Source organism: Podarcis filfolensis, assembly GCF_964270895.1.
Source record: "Podarcis filfolensis genome assembly, chromosome: 6".
Classification (NCBI taxonomy): domain Eukaryota; kingdom Metazoa; phylum Chordata; class Lepidosauria; order Squamata; family Lacertidae; genus Podarcis; species Podarcis filfolensis.
Window position 1 is genome coordinate 11435978 of NC_139609.1, and position 10378 is coordinate 11446355.

At 44.6% G+C, this 10378-nt stretch overlaps 1 long non-coding RNA gene across 1 annotated transcript; it reads right to left on the minus strand.

Annotated features, from left to right (window-relative positions):
* Positions 1-200: 200 nt before the first annotated feature.
* Positions 201-5810, minus strand: LOC310765310. Its single transcript, XR_014549516.1, has 4 exons — positions 5700-5810; positions 5119-5307; positions 4663-4865; positions 201-244 (listed from the first exon to the last, which is right to left on the minus strand). It is a non-coding gene; the product is annotated as an uncharacterized lncRNA (long non-coding RNA).
* Positions 5811-10378: the final 4568 nt, after the last annotated feature.

A 10378-nucleotide genomic window follows, 5' to 3' on the forward strand; every position in this document is an offset into this window, starting at 1 on the left:
CTAGATTTGTAGAATCATAGAATTGTAGAAATGTAGAGTTGGAAGAGACCTCCATCAGTAGAAAAAGCACCCCCTAGGATAAAAGCATGATCAAAGACTATCATGTTTGAAAATGAACTTTATTAGAATAACAATAAAAAATATTTATCAATTTATTTTTCTAGCTGGGTTTCTGGGGAAGGTGAAGTGGGCAAAGGCAGGGGGTGAGCGGTATTGGAGCTGCTGGCCTCACTGCTATCGTTGCCTAGAAGAGAAAAGATTTTTTAATTTTCCCATTTATTATTATGTTCATAACCCATCTTTCCTGCAAGGATCTCCAGGTGGCTTATGCTTTTTTCCCTCCCTTCCTTCCTCATCCCATCCCCACAACAGCTCTGTGAGGTAGGTCAAGAGGCAGTGAGTACCCAAGGCCACTCATTAAGTTCCATGGATGAGGTGGAATTTGAACCCACGTCCCCAAGTCCTAGTCCAGTGGTCTAACTTGGGTTGCCAACCCTTTGAACCCAGGGGCAAACCTGAGAGACTGCAGTTGGCAATACACCATAATGGAAAAGGACAGAATTAAAGAGAAATGGTTCTCCATTATCTTCAAGAGGGATGACCCTGAAGTCTTCTTGAATCAAGAAGCTGGCTCCCCACCCCCCACCCCTTGATCCAGATTCTCTCTGGCCTCCCTGTTCCTCATGAACAAAGATCAACACTCACCATCCATATTGGCATCGACGGCATCCATCCCCTGGTCCCACTGTTTTACGTAAATAGTTCTTATCTTCATTAACTCTTCCTTCTGATCTTTCATAACATTAACTTCATCATCCCATCGATCTTCCAATATCTCTTCCTCCTCCTCCTCGCAGACCAGGTGATGGATTTTGGGGGCACGACAGCAGGAGGCCAGCAGCTCGCCCAGCCTGCACAGATTTCAAAACCTAGGGAAGAAGAGGGAAATCAGATAGTCAGGAAATGGATTCTAGTTCCTTCCTTGATGCTCTCCATCTCTGCACTGAATTTGGGGCACCTGGTAGCTGAACTTACTTTCAGAAACCTCAAATGGAGAGTGCAGCAAGCAGTTGAACCCACTGAGGAGGGCATCTTGTCAAAGGACCCTCCAAAGCTGGGAGATGCCCTTCTTGTGATGATGACCACAAGGGAGAAGGCATGCCATTTCCCCTCAAAGCATCTAAGGTGAACCTGAAGACAATCTTTAAAATTAATCTAACCATGACCTGGTTCCCTATGTTTCTAAATCTTAAGAGATAGCAAAAGAAACAGACTGTGGTAAGAATAAGAGATTCTACTTACAAGCGAGATGAAGAAATCTTCATTTTTTTAGCAAACAAAATTCACACCAACCACTACTTTTCTGCCAACTATCCTCAAATAGTTGCTCTTCCCAAAGTCCTCAGCCAAGTCACTCAGCAGGCGGATGTGTCACAATGGAGGACTTGACACTTACTTTAGCTCTCTTGCTTAACAATGGGCATTGTTCCCCTTAATATTCATTTTTCAAATGTATCTTTCAGTGGGCTAAGTGGTTTTATTCAATTTATTTAGAAAAGATCTAGAGCTGGCTTCATCCAACATGGTTCATTTTTGGGAAGGACAGGAAATACCACACAAATACACACACTTTTCAACATGGCGGGTCACCAAGGGAAAACACTTTTGGCCTTGACTATGGCTGCTGTTTCTCACTTAATAGTTAAAAACAACCCCTCTCAACACCCTGTAGTAAACTGTCTGGTATTATGATGGACAAGAGCAGGACTTCACCCTTAGACCTCCTCATCCCCCTGTTTCTTTCAGTTTCTGCCCAGTATGTTCTGCCAATAAACAGCTTCCCTTAGGCTGCAATGAAGTGAAATGTTATGAGTTTGTGGCTGCCAGACTCCCCTTTGTCATGAGTTTCTGGGTGCCTGGAATTGAGCCCTTGGATTCAGCCAATGGCTTTATTTCCAAGAGATCCAAAATTTGGGAGCAGGAGGTCATGCAAGTTCAGTTCTTTGTATATGCCCAGCAAAACATGTTGAATCTTTGAGAATATTCTGGGGTTTAATATTTAATTTCCTGGACGGAATACAAGAAAAGTAGTCTGCTAGATTACTTTCACAAAGCTGATATTGGCTGGCAAAAGGAAAGCTAATTTTAAAGCAGATAATGGTGAAAATAACAGATCTGTGCAACTGCCTCTCAGAAATTGCCTAAATGCTATCTTATTCTGTTTTAACCACCCTCCCCCCTCTCTCTCTCTCTCACACACCACAACCATTATAGTCCTTGTGAAATATATCCTTATCTAGTGAGAAAAAAAATTAACTCCCTTAAGAGAGTTCCCGGATTTTCCCTTTCTCAACGTACTTCATCATATTGTTGTGCACAATATTTCACCACATCCACCTGTAACCGTAGCAACACGTGCTAATCTACAGGGAAATGTAATGCTGCGAAGTCCTGTTTACATTTGCACAACTCCCCCATTCAGACTCTTGCAGCGCACAACTAGCCCAATGCTACCTTCAGAAAGACAGCCTTCTAGCCGAAGCAGGTCTCTGTTTTAAGGACTGTCCGGCCCAAGCCCAACTGAACGATAAAGAACTAGGAGCAGAGTTACTGAACTTGAGGATCCACAATAAGCACAGTGGTTCTTAAGCCTTTTCGCCTGGGCTACACTTTCAAACCACTCAAATGAAAGCCAAACTCTTTTTTTCTTCTTCTTATTCAAATGTCTTGATTTCACCGGGACATCACGAATCAGCCTCTGTTCCCAGAATTGAATACTCCGATTTTGCTCCCCTGCGCTAGTTGTGCCAGAGTAAGGGACCTAAAAACAGACATTGGGAGACTTGGCACTGGCCGGAGTGGCCTTCTGGCAGACCACACCAGTGGAGGGAGGGAGGGGTGAGTGGGCAGGCAAGGAAGGGGGAAGTGATGCGGTCAGTGGGGTGTGTGTGCCCCGAATTGCCCTCCCAAAATGTTGGGGTGTATGGACTTTCAGAATAAACATTTGCTTGTGCCGCACCAAATTTTTAATTGATAAGAAATACTTTTGGAAAACAAAAAAAGCAACTCCTGTCAGTGCTTGATTTATAACATAGAACACAAATACTTGATAATGGGATCGTGTAGAACTGTGACGCATAGCTATCCTCATATTGTTGGTCAACTTTCTTTTTTGGAGATTTCCTTGGACCTACTAAGATAATGGTAAAGGGACCCCTGACCGTTAGGTCCAGTCGCTGACGACTCTGGGGTTGCGGCGCTCATCTCACTTTATTGGCCGAGGGAGCCGGCGTACAGCTTCCGGGTCATGTGGCCAGCATGACTAAGCCGGACTAATATTTTGGAAAACAAAAAAAGCAACTCCTGTCAGTGCTTGATTTATAACATAGAACACAACTACTTGATAATGTGATCATGTGGAACAGTGACTCAGAGCTATCTGGACCTCCTAAGGTAAAGGTAAAGGGACCCCTGACCGTTAGGTCCAGTCGTGACCGACTCTGGGTTTGTGGCGCTCATCTTGCTTTACTGGCCGAGGGAGCCAGTGTTTGTCCACAGACAGCTTCTGGCCGTTTGCCTTCCCGCTGGAGCGGTACCTATTTATCTACCTGTACTTTGACATGCTTTCGAACTGCTAGGTTGGCAGGAGCTGGGACCGAGCAACAGGAGCTCACCACCATCGTGGGGATTCGAACCGCCAACCTTCTGATCGGCAAGCCCTAGGCTCTGTGGTTTAGACCACAGTGCCACCTGCGTCCCTTTTTGGACCTGCTACTGGTGTCGAATTAAACAAGTCTTCTCCAACACTCTGTTCAAAAGGAGATTCTGGATCACAACTGGGATTGTTATCAGTATCACTTGATGCTCTTACTCTCATTTTGAGAAGATACCTACAAGGGTCTTTATTTCTGTAGATAATTCACATACCATTTTAGTGTGGTTTTGGAGATCTTTCCACATTTCCATCAATGGACCATCAAGGTCCATTTTTGGCTCACCCTCCTGAAGGGAGCCCTTCCTTGCGTGGCCAGGTGTCTGTATCGGATTCTTCTTCTTCTGCGAGGGCAGGCACCACGATTCCTAATCCTACATAAGGTGCCCAAACAGCAGCATGGAATCATAGAATTGTAGAGTTGGAAAATACCCCAAGGGTCATCTAGTCCAACCCCCTGCAATGCAGGAATTTCAGCGAAAGCATCCATCTAGTAGCATCCTCAAGGGAAGGAGCCAAACTGTAGACTGGCCCATGCTCACAACTGTTGGAAAAAAAGTACCCCCAAGGATTAAATCATGATCGAAGACTATCATGTTTGAAAATGAACTTTATTAGAATAACATATATTTATATATATTTCCCTATCTGGATTTCTGGGGAAGGGGACCTGGGCAAAGGCAGGGAGAGAGCTGTATCGAAGCTGCTGGCCTCACTGCTGTCGCCTGGAAGAGAAAGGAAGAGAAACGATTCTTAATATTTACATTTATTATTGTGCTGATAACCCATCTTTCTGCCACGATCTCCAGGTGGCTTACGTTATTCTCCCTTCCTCCCTTCCTCATCCCATCCCTGAACTCTTCTTGAATCAGGGAGCTGCCTGCCCCCCCCCCAGTGATCCAGATTTACCCTGGCCTCCCTGTTCCTAATGAACAAAGATCAGCACTCACCATCCATGTTGGTATCGGTGGCATCCAACCCCTGATCTCATGGTCTGACAAATATTCTTCTTATTTTCACTTTCTCCACCTTCCCATCTTTTATTACGTTCACCTCTTCATCCCATTCATCCTCCTCACAGACCAGGGGATGGATCTTAGTGACATGGCAGCAGGAGACCATCAGCTCACGGAGCCTTCTGAGACTTTGAAACCTAGGAAGAAGAGGGAAAATAATCAGAAAATGGGTTCTAGATTCTTTCTTGAGTCTATCTAACAGCTAAACTTGGTTTCAGAAACCTCTATTAGAGAGAAAATAGTTGCTCAAATAGTTGCTCTTCCCAAAGCCCTCATCCCATCCCTGAACTTTTCTTGAATCGGGAAGCTGCCCCCCCTCCCGCCCCCCCCCTCAGTGACCCAGATTCTCTCTGGCCTTCCTGTTCCTGATGAACAAAGATCAACACTCACCATCCATGTTGTCATCGGTGGCATCCACCTCCTGGTCGCACGGTCTGACAAAGATTCTTCTGATTTTCATCAATTCCACCTTTCCATTTTTCATCACATTGACTTCCTTGTCCTACTGATCAGGGATGTATCTTCAGCATGCGATAGCAGGAGACCATCGGCCCATGGAGCCTTTGGAGCCTTTGAAATCTAGGGAGGAAAAGGGAAACTGATAAGGAAATGGGTTCTAGATACTTTATATCTCTGTGCTAAATTTGGGGCACCTGGCAGCTAAACCTACTTTCAGAAACCTCTCATGGAGAGTACAGCAAACAGCTGAACCCACGGAGGAAGGCATCTTGTCAAAGGACCCTCTCAAACTGAGAAATGCCCTTCTTGTGATGATGACCATAGGGGGGAAGGCAAGCCATTTCCCTCAAAGCAACTAAGGGGGCATCTCGTCGCGGGGATTCGAACCACTGACCTTCTGATTGGCAAGCCCTAGGCTCTGTGGTTTAACCCACAGCGCCACCCGCGTCCCTTCTAAATCTTAAGGGATAGCAAAAGAAGCAGACTGCGGAAAGAAGAAGAGATATACTTACAGGCAAGATGAAGAGATTTTCATTTTTTGGAAAACACAATTCACATAAACGTCCTCTTTTCTTTGAACTATCCATAAACAGGGGGACTTGTCAGAAAGATCCACAGTCACCATCCATTCCACTTAACCTGAAACTGTTCTTAACCTGAAGCACCACTTTAGCTAATGGGGCCTCCCGCTGCTGCTGCGCCACAAGAACACGATTTCTGTTCTCATCCTGAAGCAAAGTTCTTAACCTGAAGTACCATTTCTGGGTTAGCAGAGTCTGTAACCTGAAGCGTATGTAACCCGAGGTACCACTGTACCAGCCTTGATGAAGCAATGGGGTTCCTGCTTCAATACGCAAATATGTGTATTGTATACACAATACCTTACATACTTTATAATACTATTAAGCTATAAACACTACAAAGTTCTAAACATAACCATATAGCATAACACTTAACTCTATATTCTTTTACATCTTTAGATAGGCATTGCGCATTTAAAAAATATCATAGAATCATAGAGTTGGAAGAGACCACAAGGGCCATCGAGTCCAACCCCCTGCCAAGCAGGAAACACCATCAGAGCACTCCTGACATATGGTTATCAAGCCTCTGCTTAAAGACCTCCAAAGAAGGAGACTCCACCACACTCCTTGGCAGCAAATTCCACTGTCGAACAGCTCTTACTGTCAGGAAGTTCTTCCTAATGTTTAGGTGGAATCTTCTTTCTTGTAGTTTGGATCCATTGCTCCGTGTCCGCTTCTCTGGAGCAGCAGAAAACAACCTTTCTCCCTCCTCTATGTGACATCCTTTTATATATTTGAACATGGCTATCATATCACCCCTTAACCTCCTCTTCTCCAGGCTAAACATGCCCAGATCCAAATACATTTTATAGGATATAGATCCAAATACATTTTAACCATTTTTAAGCTTGCATTTTAACTAATTGCATTTCAAACAATTACATCTCATCAAACAGGCATTTACACAGCATGATCGCCCCCGTACTTATCTAAATGTTTCGTGACATGGCATCTGCAATCACATTATCCTTCCCTCTGATGTGGGAGACGTCAAAATTGTAGTCTGGCAATTGCAAACTCCACCTTATTAGTTGGCTATTGGCACATTTCACTTGGTTTAACCATTTCATAGGGTAAATGTTCTCCCCCAGAAGTATGGCTTTAACTTGCCAGTAGCCCACACAATGGCTAAACATTCCCGTTCAATGACAGAAAGGTGTTGTTTCCTCCCCAAGAGTTTCCTTCTTAAGTATAGGACGGGGTGCAGTTGTCTCTCCTCCCCTTTCTGGCAAAGAGTTGCCCCAACTCCTATATTGGAGGCATCCGTGAAAAGGCTAAAGGGCTAGCTCTCGAAATAGGCTCCGTTGTTAAGGCTGATTTTAAACGCTCACATTCTGCTTGCCACTGGGCTGTCCACATTACCTTATCTGTGTTGTCTTTCTTTACACAGTCATGTAAAGGAGCAGCATGGGGGCTAAAATCAGGAATAAATTGGCAATAATATCCTACCACCCCCAGAAAAGCTCCCATTTGTTTTGTTTTTTTGTATAGGGCCTAGGCCTCTCTCTCTATTTTAATGTGTTTTTATTAAAGATTTATTGGTTTACAAACGTATGTGCAATGTTTCTTTTTTCAAGTTACATTTTCTACAGGTCAGCTTCATTTGTTGGGGACATTAATGTGACATTGGGGGGGGGGTTGTGTCAGCGTTTCTGTTCTACTTGATGTATGTGTGGGGTTTTGTGTCAGCGTTGTTTGTGCGGGTTCTCTTTGCTATTTGCTTGTGTGCCTTCTCGGTGGTGGCGCCCACCGTGTGGAACGCCCTCCCACCAGATGTCAAAGAGAACAACAACTACCAGACTTTTAGAAGACATCTGAAGGCAGCCCTGTTTAGGGAAGCTTTTAATGTTTGATGTATTACAGTATTTTAATATTTTTTTGGAAGCTGCCCAGAGTGGCTGGGGAAGCCCAGCCAGATGGGCGGGGTATAAATAATAAAATTATTATTATTATTATTATTGGTGGTGAGAGAAGTTGGGGTTGGCCTAGGGTGTGGTTGCTTGTTTGTGATTGGCTGTGGTGAACTTTTCATGTGTGAGTGGGGTGGGTGTTTTTGAATCAGGTTAGCCAGATTGATTTGTATACTGTTGGCGGATTCTTGTCGTTGTCTTGTTGGGCTGTGTATGTGATAAAGGGGATCCATACCGGGGTGAAGGCATTTTCTTCTATTTGTCCCTGTGTCAGTTTCAATTTATGGGTTAATTTTTCTAGTAAGGCTGTTTCCCATACTATTTGGTACCATTGGTCCATGTTCGCTCCTGACAGGGCTATGCCACTCTTGAATGACCTTTATTATGCTCCAATCAGGTTGTATCTTACCACCCCCTAGGATGTGACCTAAATACTTTACCTGCTTCAAAGCAAACTGCCATTTAGAAGCTTTGACAGTTGACTTTTTCCGTTGGAACACGATGGCTAGATGCTGTAGATGCTCCTTCCAGGTCTGGCTGAAGATGGCTACATCATCAGTATCAGCGAGGGCAAAATCTTTTAACCCCACCAGCATCTTATCAATTAAACTCTGAAAGGTGGCCAGAGCATTCCTTAACCCAAAAGCTAAAACAATGAGCTCAAATAACCCATCTCAAGTTCTAAAAGCGGTCTTGGGTTGATCTTTAGGCTCCATCGCCACCTGCCAGTATCCTTTGGTTAAGTCTATAGTAGAAATGAAATGGGCAGCCCCAATTGTCTCTACCAACTCATCTATCCTCCGGTATTGAATAGATGTCAGGCATGGTCACTTGGTTTAAATGCCTGTAGCCCACACAAATTTCATGACAGCAGCCACGAAATTAAAAGACGCCTGCTTCTTGGGAGAAAAGCAATGACAAACCTAGACAGCATCTTAAAAAGCAGAGACATCACCTTGCCAACAAAGGTCCGTATAGTTAAAGCTATGGTTTTCCCAGTAGTGATGTATGGAAGTGAGAACTGGACAATAAAGAAGGCTGATCACTAAAGAATCGATGCTTTTGAATTATGGTGCTGGAGGAGATTCTTGAGAGTCCCGTGGACTGCAAGAAGATCAAACCTATCCATCCTTAAGTAAATCAGCCCTGGGTGCTCACTGGAAGGACAGATCCTGAAGCTGAGACTCCAGTACTTTGGCCACCTCATGAGAAGAGAAGACTCCCTGGAAAAGACCCTGATGTTGGGAAAGATGGAGGGCACAAGGAGAAGGGGACAACAGAGGACGAGATGGTTAGATAGTGTTCTCGAAGCTACCAGCATGAGTTTGACCAAACTGCGGGAGGCAGTGGAAGACAGGAGTGCCTGGCATGCTCTGGTCCATGGGGTCACGAAGAGTTGGACACGACTAAACGACTGAACAACAACAGCCCACACAAAAGCGAATAGTCTGGTCTGGTTTGGGAACCAGAATAACCGGTTCCCGATATGGAGGCGACGCTATGGGTCTAGCCTCTTCGGTCTCAATTTTAAGCAGAGCCGAATTAGTCTTCCCAGGAAAATGTGAGAAGATTTTCTGGTATTCTGTAAGAACAGCTTTAACTTGCCATTCCTGTTCTTCTGTTAAATCAGGGGACAGTATCACCTCTTGCAGGGTGCTTCCTTGACTTAACCTCCCCCAGCCTGTCGAATTGACGCATGGCTTTATTTCCCACACAATTGTTTGATTTTTGACCTCACCCCCGGAGGCGCACTCCACTTCTTCATGAGACAGACAAATGCCAACATCAAAAGCTATTTGAAACAATTTTATTTCATTCACACACAAAAAATCTGACATGAGATTATTATGATTAAGGTATTCAGACAACAGGTGACACGTTTATTGATCCAATTTTGAAGTTATTATTTGTCCACTTTAATGTTTTATTATACACAGTATATTTAGTTCATAGTAATCAATAAGGGGGTGGGAAGCAACTTTGATTGTGGAGCTAGTGGGTGGGTGCCGTGAATATGGATCAGTTTCCACAGGTGGAATCTAGTTCTTATGATGGAGAATTATGTTGAGAGGCTGACCTTGTTTTTCTGACAGAGGGACAGAGGGAGATGATGGCCCTGCTACTAACCCATGACCAAAACTATCTACAAGACAAAGGGGTCACTGAGGAGCCAGTTGCCAGGGCAATGTGGGTGTGATGTCACACTGGGGAAAAAGTTGTCCTTTAGCACAGGTTTTTTGGGCAAGGTGTTATGGGAACAAGGAGGCGGAACAAGGGAACAAGGAGGCGGAAATTAGAAGACCTCTGTATGGGGGCTGAAGGTCAGAAGCACCTTGGCAGGCTGGCCAAAGGAAAGCTGGGACAGAGGCATGGAGATGTCTTGGAGCCCAGCGCTGCTTTGCTGTAGGGAGATGTAATGTCCCCCACCATCCAAGAGCCAAGCTGTATATATGTGTGAAAAAACCATACATCCAAAAGACACTGCAGTCTCTGTTGTGCCTCATTCCAAGGAAGCACAAAGCCTGGTTAAGTGCCAGGCTCCTAAAACCTCGCACCCCTCAACAGACATTGGAGTGAGCTATCACAGTATTGTCCTAGGATGTCCCTATGGGTTCCCTTTAGAATGCACCAACTGGATGGAATTTCTCCCCCGCCCTCCTCAGTCTGTGTCCTGTCTTCTTCACACATGCACATCTA